The 10,000-nt window shown below is 34.9% G+C and overlaps 1 protein-coding gene and 1 long non-coding RNA gene across 4 annotated transcripts in view; both read right to left on the reverse strand.

The window, feature by feature from the left end:
* LOC135215513 (uncharacterized) overlaps window positions 1–10,000 on the reverse strand; it is a 32,155-nt gene that overhangs the window by 1,615 nt on the left and 20,540 nt on the right. The gene's annotated exons all lie outside the window — the stretch shown is intronic.
* LOC135215120 (uncharacterized) overlaps window positions 2,835–10,000 on the reverse strand; it is an 8,038-nt gene continuing 872 nt past the window's right edge. Inside the window, exons 2-3 of the long non-coding RNA XR_010314579.1 lie at window positions 4,537–4,698; window positions 2,835–3,105 (exon numbers count right to left, since the gene is read on the reverse strand). This is a non-coding gene — a long non-coding RNA (uncharacterized LOC135215120). The remainder of the gene's footprint in view (window positions 3,106–4,536; window positions 4,699–10,000) is intronic.

The following is a 10,000-nucleotide window of genomic DNA, read 5'->3' on the forward strand; positions in this document are numbered from 1 at the left end:
GGAAAAAAATATTGAAGAGGGAACAGTAAACAAAAACTAAAACAAGTAAAGGTCACCTCATAATGCCTTTAATAATATTATACCTAAATATATAGCAATCAAAGCAGGAGGTATGAAATCTCACCATCCACAGTAATCAAAAGGTATAGTGAATGAACTAGGCAAACACCACCGAGAAATGTTGAGTAAAGCCCTCAGGGTAAAATGATGGTGATGATTTGAATCTTCCATCCAAGATTGATAGAGATCTCTTCACCTCAACATTTTATCATCAAAGAAAATTAAATGGACAAAAAAACTTAGTAAAAAGAATAATAGATTATTCCAAGAACTCTCCAGACACAGGAAGGTGGTATTTCACTATCCCCAGTCGTCAATAGAATTATGAGGATCTAAACTTTAACCCTAGAACACTTATCCGATGTTTAAGTAACACCATCACTTATGCGAGGTAAAATTTACCCCATTTTTGGATACTTAAAAAACACGCTGCCAAACTATTTTATTACAGACTAGACAGATACAAACTACAATGGCAATTCTTCTATTCAAAGTATAAAACAAACAAATGAGGCCGCCACTCGAACAACCGTCTATCTGCAAATTTTCGGATTTGAGTTATACATACTTTCGAATCCAGCAACTCTTCTTCTATATACTAGTGTTTAGAAATTGTAAAAAAAAAAAATTTTTTCACGTTCAAAATCTAGAGAGACTGAGAGTAACTAGAATTATAAATGCGCAATATTTGTGAGTTGTTATTCGAGTGAAAGAGCCTGGGATGAAAATGAATCGAACAACAGTATATCTGCAAAATTTGCAGATAAGCGGTTATTCGATGGAAAAGGAGCCCGGATAATGTTCTGTCGAACAAAACGTTATCTGCATGCGTCCACCAATGAGGTTCTTTGATTTGGTATGACGTCATTTTTAGGACACTTTTAGTTTGGCTGTCAAGTTCTCGTGTTCCGTGGTTTACCTTATAATTTTCATTAAGCATTGTTTCTGACAAAAATAACAGTTATTGTGATCATCAACTATGGGTAGAAAGCATAAGGAATCGAATGAAATTGAAAACAACGCATTAGAATGTAGTACTCAGTGTGAAAAAAATAATGTGAATGCACACGTAATTACTCTTCGGTCTTCTTCTGGTAAAAAAAACAATGAAAATACCTTCCAAACAGTATACCTAACTGGATTTTAAAATCTATTAGCCTATCATTACTGTACCCAATATTGGATAGTCAGATGTGTTAAATGGGGAAAAAAGTTAGTCATGCTCTTTTTTTATGCATAATTATGTGTAATACAAAAAAAATGGTGCTAGTAAATCTTGCATCCTACCATGCTTTTAGGGCTATAGTATGCTTTAACACATTTTTTTTAGGTATGTAGTTATGTGATTGCACCACGTAGGCCTACTATGAATGATGACCAAAGACGTGTCATAAGGAGAGTTTCATAACTGAATAATTTTACAGACCATACTTATACATTAGTTTTTTAATTTCTATATTTCTTCTTCACCCATCATTGTATAACATTCATAATTATCACTTATATATGCATTCCAATGTTGACAAACTTCGGTTTTTTGCAGTTATAGTGTTGTTTGAGGTACAGTTTGGATAGACAGATAATATTTACACACATATTTGTAAAGAGCATGCTTTTAGCTTCATTTTGAAAAAAAGAATGATGTCATAGCATAAATAATAACGGAAATATGATAACGTAAACATTGCAAAACTTCAATCGCGTTTTTCTCCGATTTCTGTTTTGTGCAGATAGACGGTTGTTCGAGTGGTGGCCTCAAATATATTATAGAAAATGGGTTCTTCCAGGGGCAACTAGGGAAAACCAGTAAAAAGTAAAAATTTTACTACATGACTAATAAAAAAATCGTAAAAAAATATATATTTTTTATCCTGAACATTACTGTGTTGCTACATTCACTCCCAAGTAGTATGGAACTCAGCTCTAGAAGCCGTAGGGGAGAACATAAAAAAAAAGATTATTTCTTTGAGAGTAAAAAAATACTGGTTTTCACTCCGTGATACTTTCCATAATTTTTCGTGGTTATTTTTGACCAAAAACCAAAATAACCCCAACTATAGTAAATGTTCAGTAGGGACATACAGCCTCTCACTGTTCTTGATAAATGTTTCCCAAACCTTCCTTATTGGGGCAAATTTATCATGTGCTCGTCTTGCCTGTCTTGTAGTTGGGTCATCAAATCTTAAGCAATTAAGAAGAAAATTGAGCCAATCCTCTGACATAGCAGCCCGGCAAGATCCAGTCTGAGGATTCCACATTTCTCTTGTTGATAAATGGTTGTCTCTCTGACAACCACTAAAGATCAATATACCAAGAAGAGCCTTCACCTCATTTGGTTCTGTTTGGGTGATTGTTGATGTCTGCTTTTGATAATGTGTAGCTTCAGCTTCGATCCTTTTGTTAGTACACTGTACTATTTCTTGAGTAATTTCATCGTTCATCAACATCTTGGCTTTTTCTGGAAAGTCTGCAGTTTGTGCCTCCTGTGTTGGTCCAGGAGTGAAATTCACGATGTTATGTGCTGCTGTCCTTGTTGATCTTGTTGACGGGGGGCGACAGCTCCACCTAAAACCAGACTTGCTTGTTATGGTACTTCTACTGAAATTTATAATTGCTGGTAAATCAATATCATTACTAATCCTTGGTCTTCTTTTCTGGGCAATATTTTGGGTATAAGGAATCTCAGCAGTATTCTGTAGAAGAATTACTTTGAATCATAGGATGGGCGTACAGGTGAAGTTGAATGTGAAGTGGAAGGAGAGTCAGAAACAATAGCGGGTTGAGTAGGATCTGGTAAAGGCATCTTTGCTGGCAAGGGAGACAGAGTCTGGCTCCCACCTGGTGGGCATTTTCCGCTTATGAGGGGTAGATTTGCGCAGTTTCTTGGCCATTGGTAACTTAAATTCTTCAACTTCATCACTATCCTCACATTCAATTGACTATGGAACATAGTTTGTGTCTTCATCACTGTTGTCTAAAGTTTCATTATCACTGCCATGCAATATATCATATTCAACATTATCCACTTCATTTTCACTTTCCTCACTGTCGAAAAATGCACTAACATCAAAAGATAGCATTATTGCTGGTGTTCATCAATGACTAACACTTCAGGAGTAAAAGTTTACTTCCAGCAGGTTTCTTTGGCAACCTTCCTTTACTTATTACTTTTGGTATTCTTTAGGAATTGGTAGTATATAGCTTTTCGAAAAGAAAGGGAAAGGGCCCTCAGCTGTCACTGAATGAGTAGAATAATATGTAGAAGGCAAAATGCATTTAACCACAAAAGTTAACTCACAAAAACAAGAGCTAATACCTCAAACAAGAGCTGACTACTGCAAACCAAGTTACTGACTTCTTAAAAAATAAGAGAGTATATTAGTATCACCAAAATGGGTTGTAGCTAACAACAAACAAGGCATTGAGTTCTCAAGTATCATAGCAAACGAGGTAATAAAAGATTAACAAGATTATGAAAGTTACCCAAATGAGATAAGTTAAGTCTATTATCAGCCCAGTAGGTTATAGAATTGGGAATTAGGTAAACACATTATTATTGCAATAAAAAATGTCTTGGTACTGGACAACAAAATCAAATGAATCCTTGTATTTTCTAAATTGATTTATCATCTACTATTGCTACTGTGTGGTAATAATTACCCCACAAAAATAGTACATGTTATGAGCGCGCCAAAGGTACATCAATAACTTTCACCCCAGAACAATGCAAAAAGATGAGGCTACCCTGTATTTCAATGAGCTGGTAACAAATTCCCCTCAATGATCAAAAATAAAAAAAAAAAAAAAAAAAAAAAAAAAGGGGGGGGGGGGGTAAAATTTACTCCACATTAGCGTTCTAGGGTTAAGCAAAACTACCAGTTAATGTTAAAAAAAGCTTTCAAAAAGTTATGACGACATTAATCTTGCATCAAAGAAGGAGATAAAAATCATCTCTACCGCATCGGCTAAACTCCACAACTCCTCAAGCTATTCCAGATTTTCAGTTTACATTGAAGGGAGGCATTGCAAATGCCCCGGATGTTTCTCCTCTCGGACCTCAATGAAATGTCCACAACTACACTTTTTTTCATCTGTCCATCCGCCTGTGGTGTTTTTGTATGGTAACATTGCGTCCCGGGCTTTAGATAGTTACATTCAGCTTACATTCACGATTATAATAATATCCTTTTTCGAATATTAACGGTGCAATTCGCATACAGTAAATATTAAAAACACTTTTCAGTTGCAAATGTACCCCCAGATATCCTTTTATTTACCTAAAACTTACACATAGCGTAACTATCTAAAGCCCGGGACGCAGTGTTACCATACAAAAACACCACAAGCGGATGGACAGATGAAAAAAAACGAGTATAAATAATGCAATTACCAATTTCTGTAATAATTAGAACAGCACAAATAACACATAAAAATTACACAACTCAGACCTTATGCACAGTATATGTCAGCCTTTACCTCAATTCCAGCTTCCTTTTTTATTTCCTGGATCTCTTCATCTTGCCTCTAGTGACTCCAACTCCTTTTTTTCCCCCACTATCTCAGTGCCGAATGCCCAAAAGAAAGTCCAGTGCTTGATGCTACGGCCTAAATTTCATATAATCAATTATGCGAATATACCTGAAACATAAAATGGGGAGCTTTTAATTGGAACCCCAGTAATTTAACAAATGCCTAAATGACAGTACAGGATAAAAAAATAAGAGACACAACAGTATAATGAAAGATACAAATACACGAAGAAATATTCATTCAAAACTTAATTAAAAATTGTTTGTAAAGCAGCAAGTCAAAATAACTTTACAATTCTTTCATAGATTAAATTTAATCTGTTTATGTGAAGTCCAACAACGATGAGCAGAGCGTAGCCCTACGAGTTCAGCTCTTTTACACATTGGACAATAAAGCAAACTTAATTAGAAATCACCTGTTAGCTAATCAGTCCATGAGGACTGACAATGAACTTGGAACAGAAATAAATGTCTATAAATCCGTATTTGTTTGTTTGTTTGGTGTTTTCACGTTGCATGAAACCAGGGGGTTCGCAGTTATTACAGACGAAAAATACTATCATGGAAAACTGGCAGGAATTTCATTGGTTCTGTATAAAATCCCCAGAACTCCCAGCAAACATTCCACTATATATAGTGATTCAAAAAGTGCTATTCAAGCAATAGATTCTTTTAATCACCACCACCCTGCTAATAGAGCAATACAAGAAAATATTCATTCTTTAAGCACTCGAAATATCAAGATATCCTTGTGCTGGACACCAGGCCATGTTAGAATTGAAGGCAATGAAATTGCAGATAAAAATGCAAAGGAAGCAGAATTAAATGATATGAAAGTAAAAACACGTAACAAAACATATTATAAGGACTCTAAAAATAATTTTACATTTATTTTAGATAAAATCTGGGAAGACCAATGATTATCACTCGAAAATAACAAACTTAAAGAGTGGTAAAGACCACTATCCTTCCCTTTAAAAATTCTTAACAGAAGCAGAGAAACCATGATGTCGCTTTGTGCAGGCTGCGTAATGGGCACACAAGGTTAACCCATGGCTTTCTTATGTCTAATCAGCCACCTCCATAATCTGATACCTTTCAAACCAGAGTAACTGTGAAACAAATTTCAATTGAATGCTCAAAGTATTCACATATTAGACTTAAATACTTTGGATCATCTGCTAGAATGCAGGACATTCTAGGAGAAGAGGACTCAAATATTTGCAAGATCTTAAAATTTTTAACAGATAAGATCTATTAAAACAAATAATATTATTAGATACAGATATATAAAAATATATATAAATAATTTTATTCATACAAATTTATTCTAAATGTGTACAGTAATGTTTTTATCTCTTTTATTTTTTTTAAAAACTAGACTAAAAATATTTTTATTTAATATGGTAATTTTAACGATTTTATCTGCATTAAGCAGCCGATTGGACTTAGTCGGAAATGGCTGCTTAAACAAATAATAATAATAATAATAATAATAATAATAATAATAATAATAATAATAATAATAATAATAATAATAATAATAATAATGCATGGAACCAGAGGTTATTCAGCAACGGGACCAACGCTTAACGTGACTTCCGAACCACGTCGAGAGTGAACTTCTATCACCAGAAATACACATATCTAATTCCTCATGGAATGACAGAGAATCGAACTCGCGGCCACCGTGGTGGCAGGCCAAGACCATACCGATCACGCCACTGAGGCGCATATATATCCGTATGACAAAAGTTATGTGTAACTCTCATACCATATTCCACAATAATATATGTTCCGTAAACAACCACATAACGAGTTTCAATGTCACCGCCAAGCTTTAATCCTAATACATATAACTTACAAAACATAGTAAAAAGTCAGATGCTGACGGTTTACAAGTGTTGCACATTTTTCAGTTACCATCAGTAGATCCTACTTGAAACCCCTAAACTGTCATTATAGTCAATTTCAGTGGCATGTTTGGACCACATCTCTCTGACCATTTCTTTTTAATAATGACACCTTCCAAACCCTCAAACTAACTGGGGGAAAACTACTACGTTGAATAAAAAGAACCGCTATTCCAGCATACCACCTTTTCAAATATCATAATAAAAAACTCATCACCAATTTTACAACAAATACTGCAGACAAGTGCATACCAAAATCTAGTAATAGTTAAGAGAAGGTACAGGAAGTTCCAGAAATGAAGCGACAAATTTCAGATTTCATTCAAAATTCACTAACTGGCAACTATACAACTCGTAGCTGGAAAACCTTTTTTTTCTACAGTGAAAGCTCTATCAAGTAAAATAAAGCAAACATATGATCCACAAATATCAAATCTATGATATATAAATAATTATAAGAAAAAATTACGGTAATAGTAATTATTTTAAAGTATAGTAATTACTTCAAACTAAAGAAACTAAACAATTTGAAATTTTCGTTCAACACAGGATAACCAACATTACCATATAAAACTTCGAGCAATGTGGAAACAAATATTTAATGTCATAGTGTTTAAACATAATCAACCATGATTGCACTTAGATTCAATAGAGAAGTTGGGTGTGGTTGGTAGTTCTGATTCTAGCTTCTAGGACCGAACATAAAACACCATCTTTCGAGAAAGGCTTTTACTGACTGATGTGCTACCGTCAGGTGACTAGGCCTAGTTCCGGGCATAGTAAGGCTTACAATACAAGGCCACTGTCTGTTATTTAGGCAAAGATAGAACCATCAGGACCGACACCTGGACCTGTCCTCGCACCTGGGAAAAACAGACTCGCTACAAATAATAAGAAAGACAGTCACAAGCAACCAGAACACCGTAAAATCACCAACTGGCTGAGTATGGGAGACTACAGACCCCAACCACCCCTCCACCCCTCTGGCTCTACCTCTACCCACAATCTTATCTCCACCTTTTCCACTTCAACCTTTTTCCTCAAATCTTCGAATCATATTCCAACCGTGAAATTTAAGACTGAATTTTGCGTAAGTGGGCGTATCATAAGGGAGTGATATCATCTAAATTCATATTTCCACGGACCACCAGTAATCAGTTCGATCCAGTCAAGCATTATTGTGTAACAAACTTATGAGTTTTTAGGGGATATATATATATATATATATATATATATATATATATATATATAATACATAATATATATATTATATATATATATATATATATATATATATATATATATATATATATCTATATACATATATATAATTATATATATAATATATATATATATATATATATATATATATATATATATATATATATATATATAAAGAAGTACCCGAGCATAGCCAATAGGCCTAGAGCTCGATTCTTAAAGCAGGCCTCTGGTTATTCCTGACTAGATAAAAAGTAGTGCCTGAGAGAGAGCGAGAGAGAGAGGAGAGAGAGAGAGAGAGAGAGAGAGAGAGAGAGCACAAACAGGATATACTCGAATTAAAATAATGCTCGCCAAGCATATTCACACACCGGATCGTATGGACAAGAATAGTCTCACTTATGCACTGAAAAAAAAGGTGGAAACCTACGAAAATACTTGTTTGATGCCACCCTGAACGCAATTCCACGTGCAGAAATTTGCACAATTGAGGAATTCGATGAAATTATTCTCTAACAAGCTGGAAAATATATTTCCTCGATTCTTGAAATAGGCCTAACCATGTAGCCAACGCTAAATGCGCATATAACTTGGATTTTTTTACACTAACTTGTGTCTTATTTATATTTCATTTAATCAGATGCTATAGTTCTCCGTACTTTATCAAAAGAAATAATAACTTTCGATATAACGCTATAAAAGTCGAAAGTTAATTTACAAATTATATTAGGCCAATGCTTATGCACTCTGTTCCTGCTGCCACTCTATGGTGAACGCTATATCACACATTGAGAGCCGCAGATGATTTTATGAATTTTCTTTCCATTCAATAAACAATTATTGAACTAACATTGATCATTCACTGGGGAAATACTTTCTGTGCTTATACAGTTAATCACTGATACGTATTATCATATAAAGAGGATGACAATAATTGGAATAAAATATACTAACTGGCAACCCCACGAGTTTCTAAAGAAGTACGATCAATTCTGAGATTTGTCGCTTCACTTCTGGAACTTACTGTACATAATTATATTGGTGTTAAATTTGGTTATAAATTTATTGAAAATGAATTAAGAATTTCTCACAAAACTATAAATGATTGGTGCTCATTTATTCGTGAGGTTATTGTGCATTGGGTAGCTATTGAGTCGGAAAGGTAAGATTGGTGGCCCAGGCAAAACTGTTGAAATCAATGAGAGCAAATTTGGAAAGCGAAAATAGTTTAGGCAGAGTAGTGACAGGCCAGTAGGTGTTTGAGGGGATTTGCAAGGTAAATGGAGATTTCTTTGCTGTTCCTGTAGAAAGTAAGGACAAAGTGACACTTTTAACAGTGATAAGGGATTACATACAGCCCGGCCACTACCATCATTTCCGACTGTTGGAAGGCATACGATTGCCTAAATGAGGAGGGATTTCTTCATTTAAGAGTCAACCACTCCTTGAACTTTGTGGACCCACACACTGGAGCTCATACTGAATACTATTGAGAAGCGGCGGCGGGATTTGAATTGTCTGTTGTCTAAATAAGGTTGTCGAAAGGATCAGTTTGTTGGATACTTGGCTCTTGCCTATTTTAAATTGCATTTTGAATTCTTGGATCATTGGCTCCATGCATTCTTAAAGATGGCAGCTCACCTTTACCCTCCAACCTAGTAAGTACACAAAGAGTTTTAGGCTGTCTTATATTTAATATGGCTGTGCTTCGCCACCCCCGCCCCCCCTGCTAGGTAAGGATACGGCTACTAGGTTAGGTTAGTTGGTGACCTTGTTTATTGCTAATTCAAATGTGCCATTATTCGTATGTTAAAAAGGATTCTTTAATTCATTCCCACCCAAAAACCCCGGTTTCCCACTGGGGGTCCCCCCAAGATTGGAAGGGTTAACAAATAGGGTAAAAATACTGTTCCTCCTCAAAAAAGGTCAGAAAAAAAATCTCAAAATTATTAGCGGCGGAGCTATTGTATAGAATTACCAAACTTTTGAATAAATTAGCGAGAGGCTAAATCAATCTGCAAGTGATTTTACAAGGCAAGATGACTACCATATTTACTTCAAGTGAATCGATTAATGCAAGAACTATTCCTAGGGACCGGTTGTAATGTGACATACATATTCGGTGCAATTAAAACTGACGAGCAGACTCTTCCAACTGACAAAAGAATCAATTAAAATTACTTTCACTTTACTCGCATACTTAAGAAGTGGTGTAACTGGACTTCAGTTGTCAACAAGGAATCTAAATTTATGGCATATGCCAAACAATATATCTAG

Source organism: Macrobrachium nipponense, chromosome 5 (assembly GCF_015104395.2).
Source record: "Macrobrachium nipponense isolate FS-2020 chromosome 5, ASM1510439v2, whole genome shotgun sequence".
Classification (NCBI taxonomy): Eukaryota; Metazoa; Arthropoda; class Malacostraca; order Decapoda; family Palaemonidae; genus Macrobrachium; species Macrobrachium nipponense.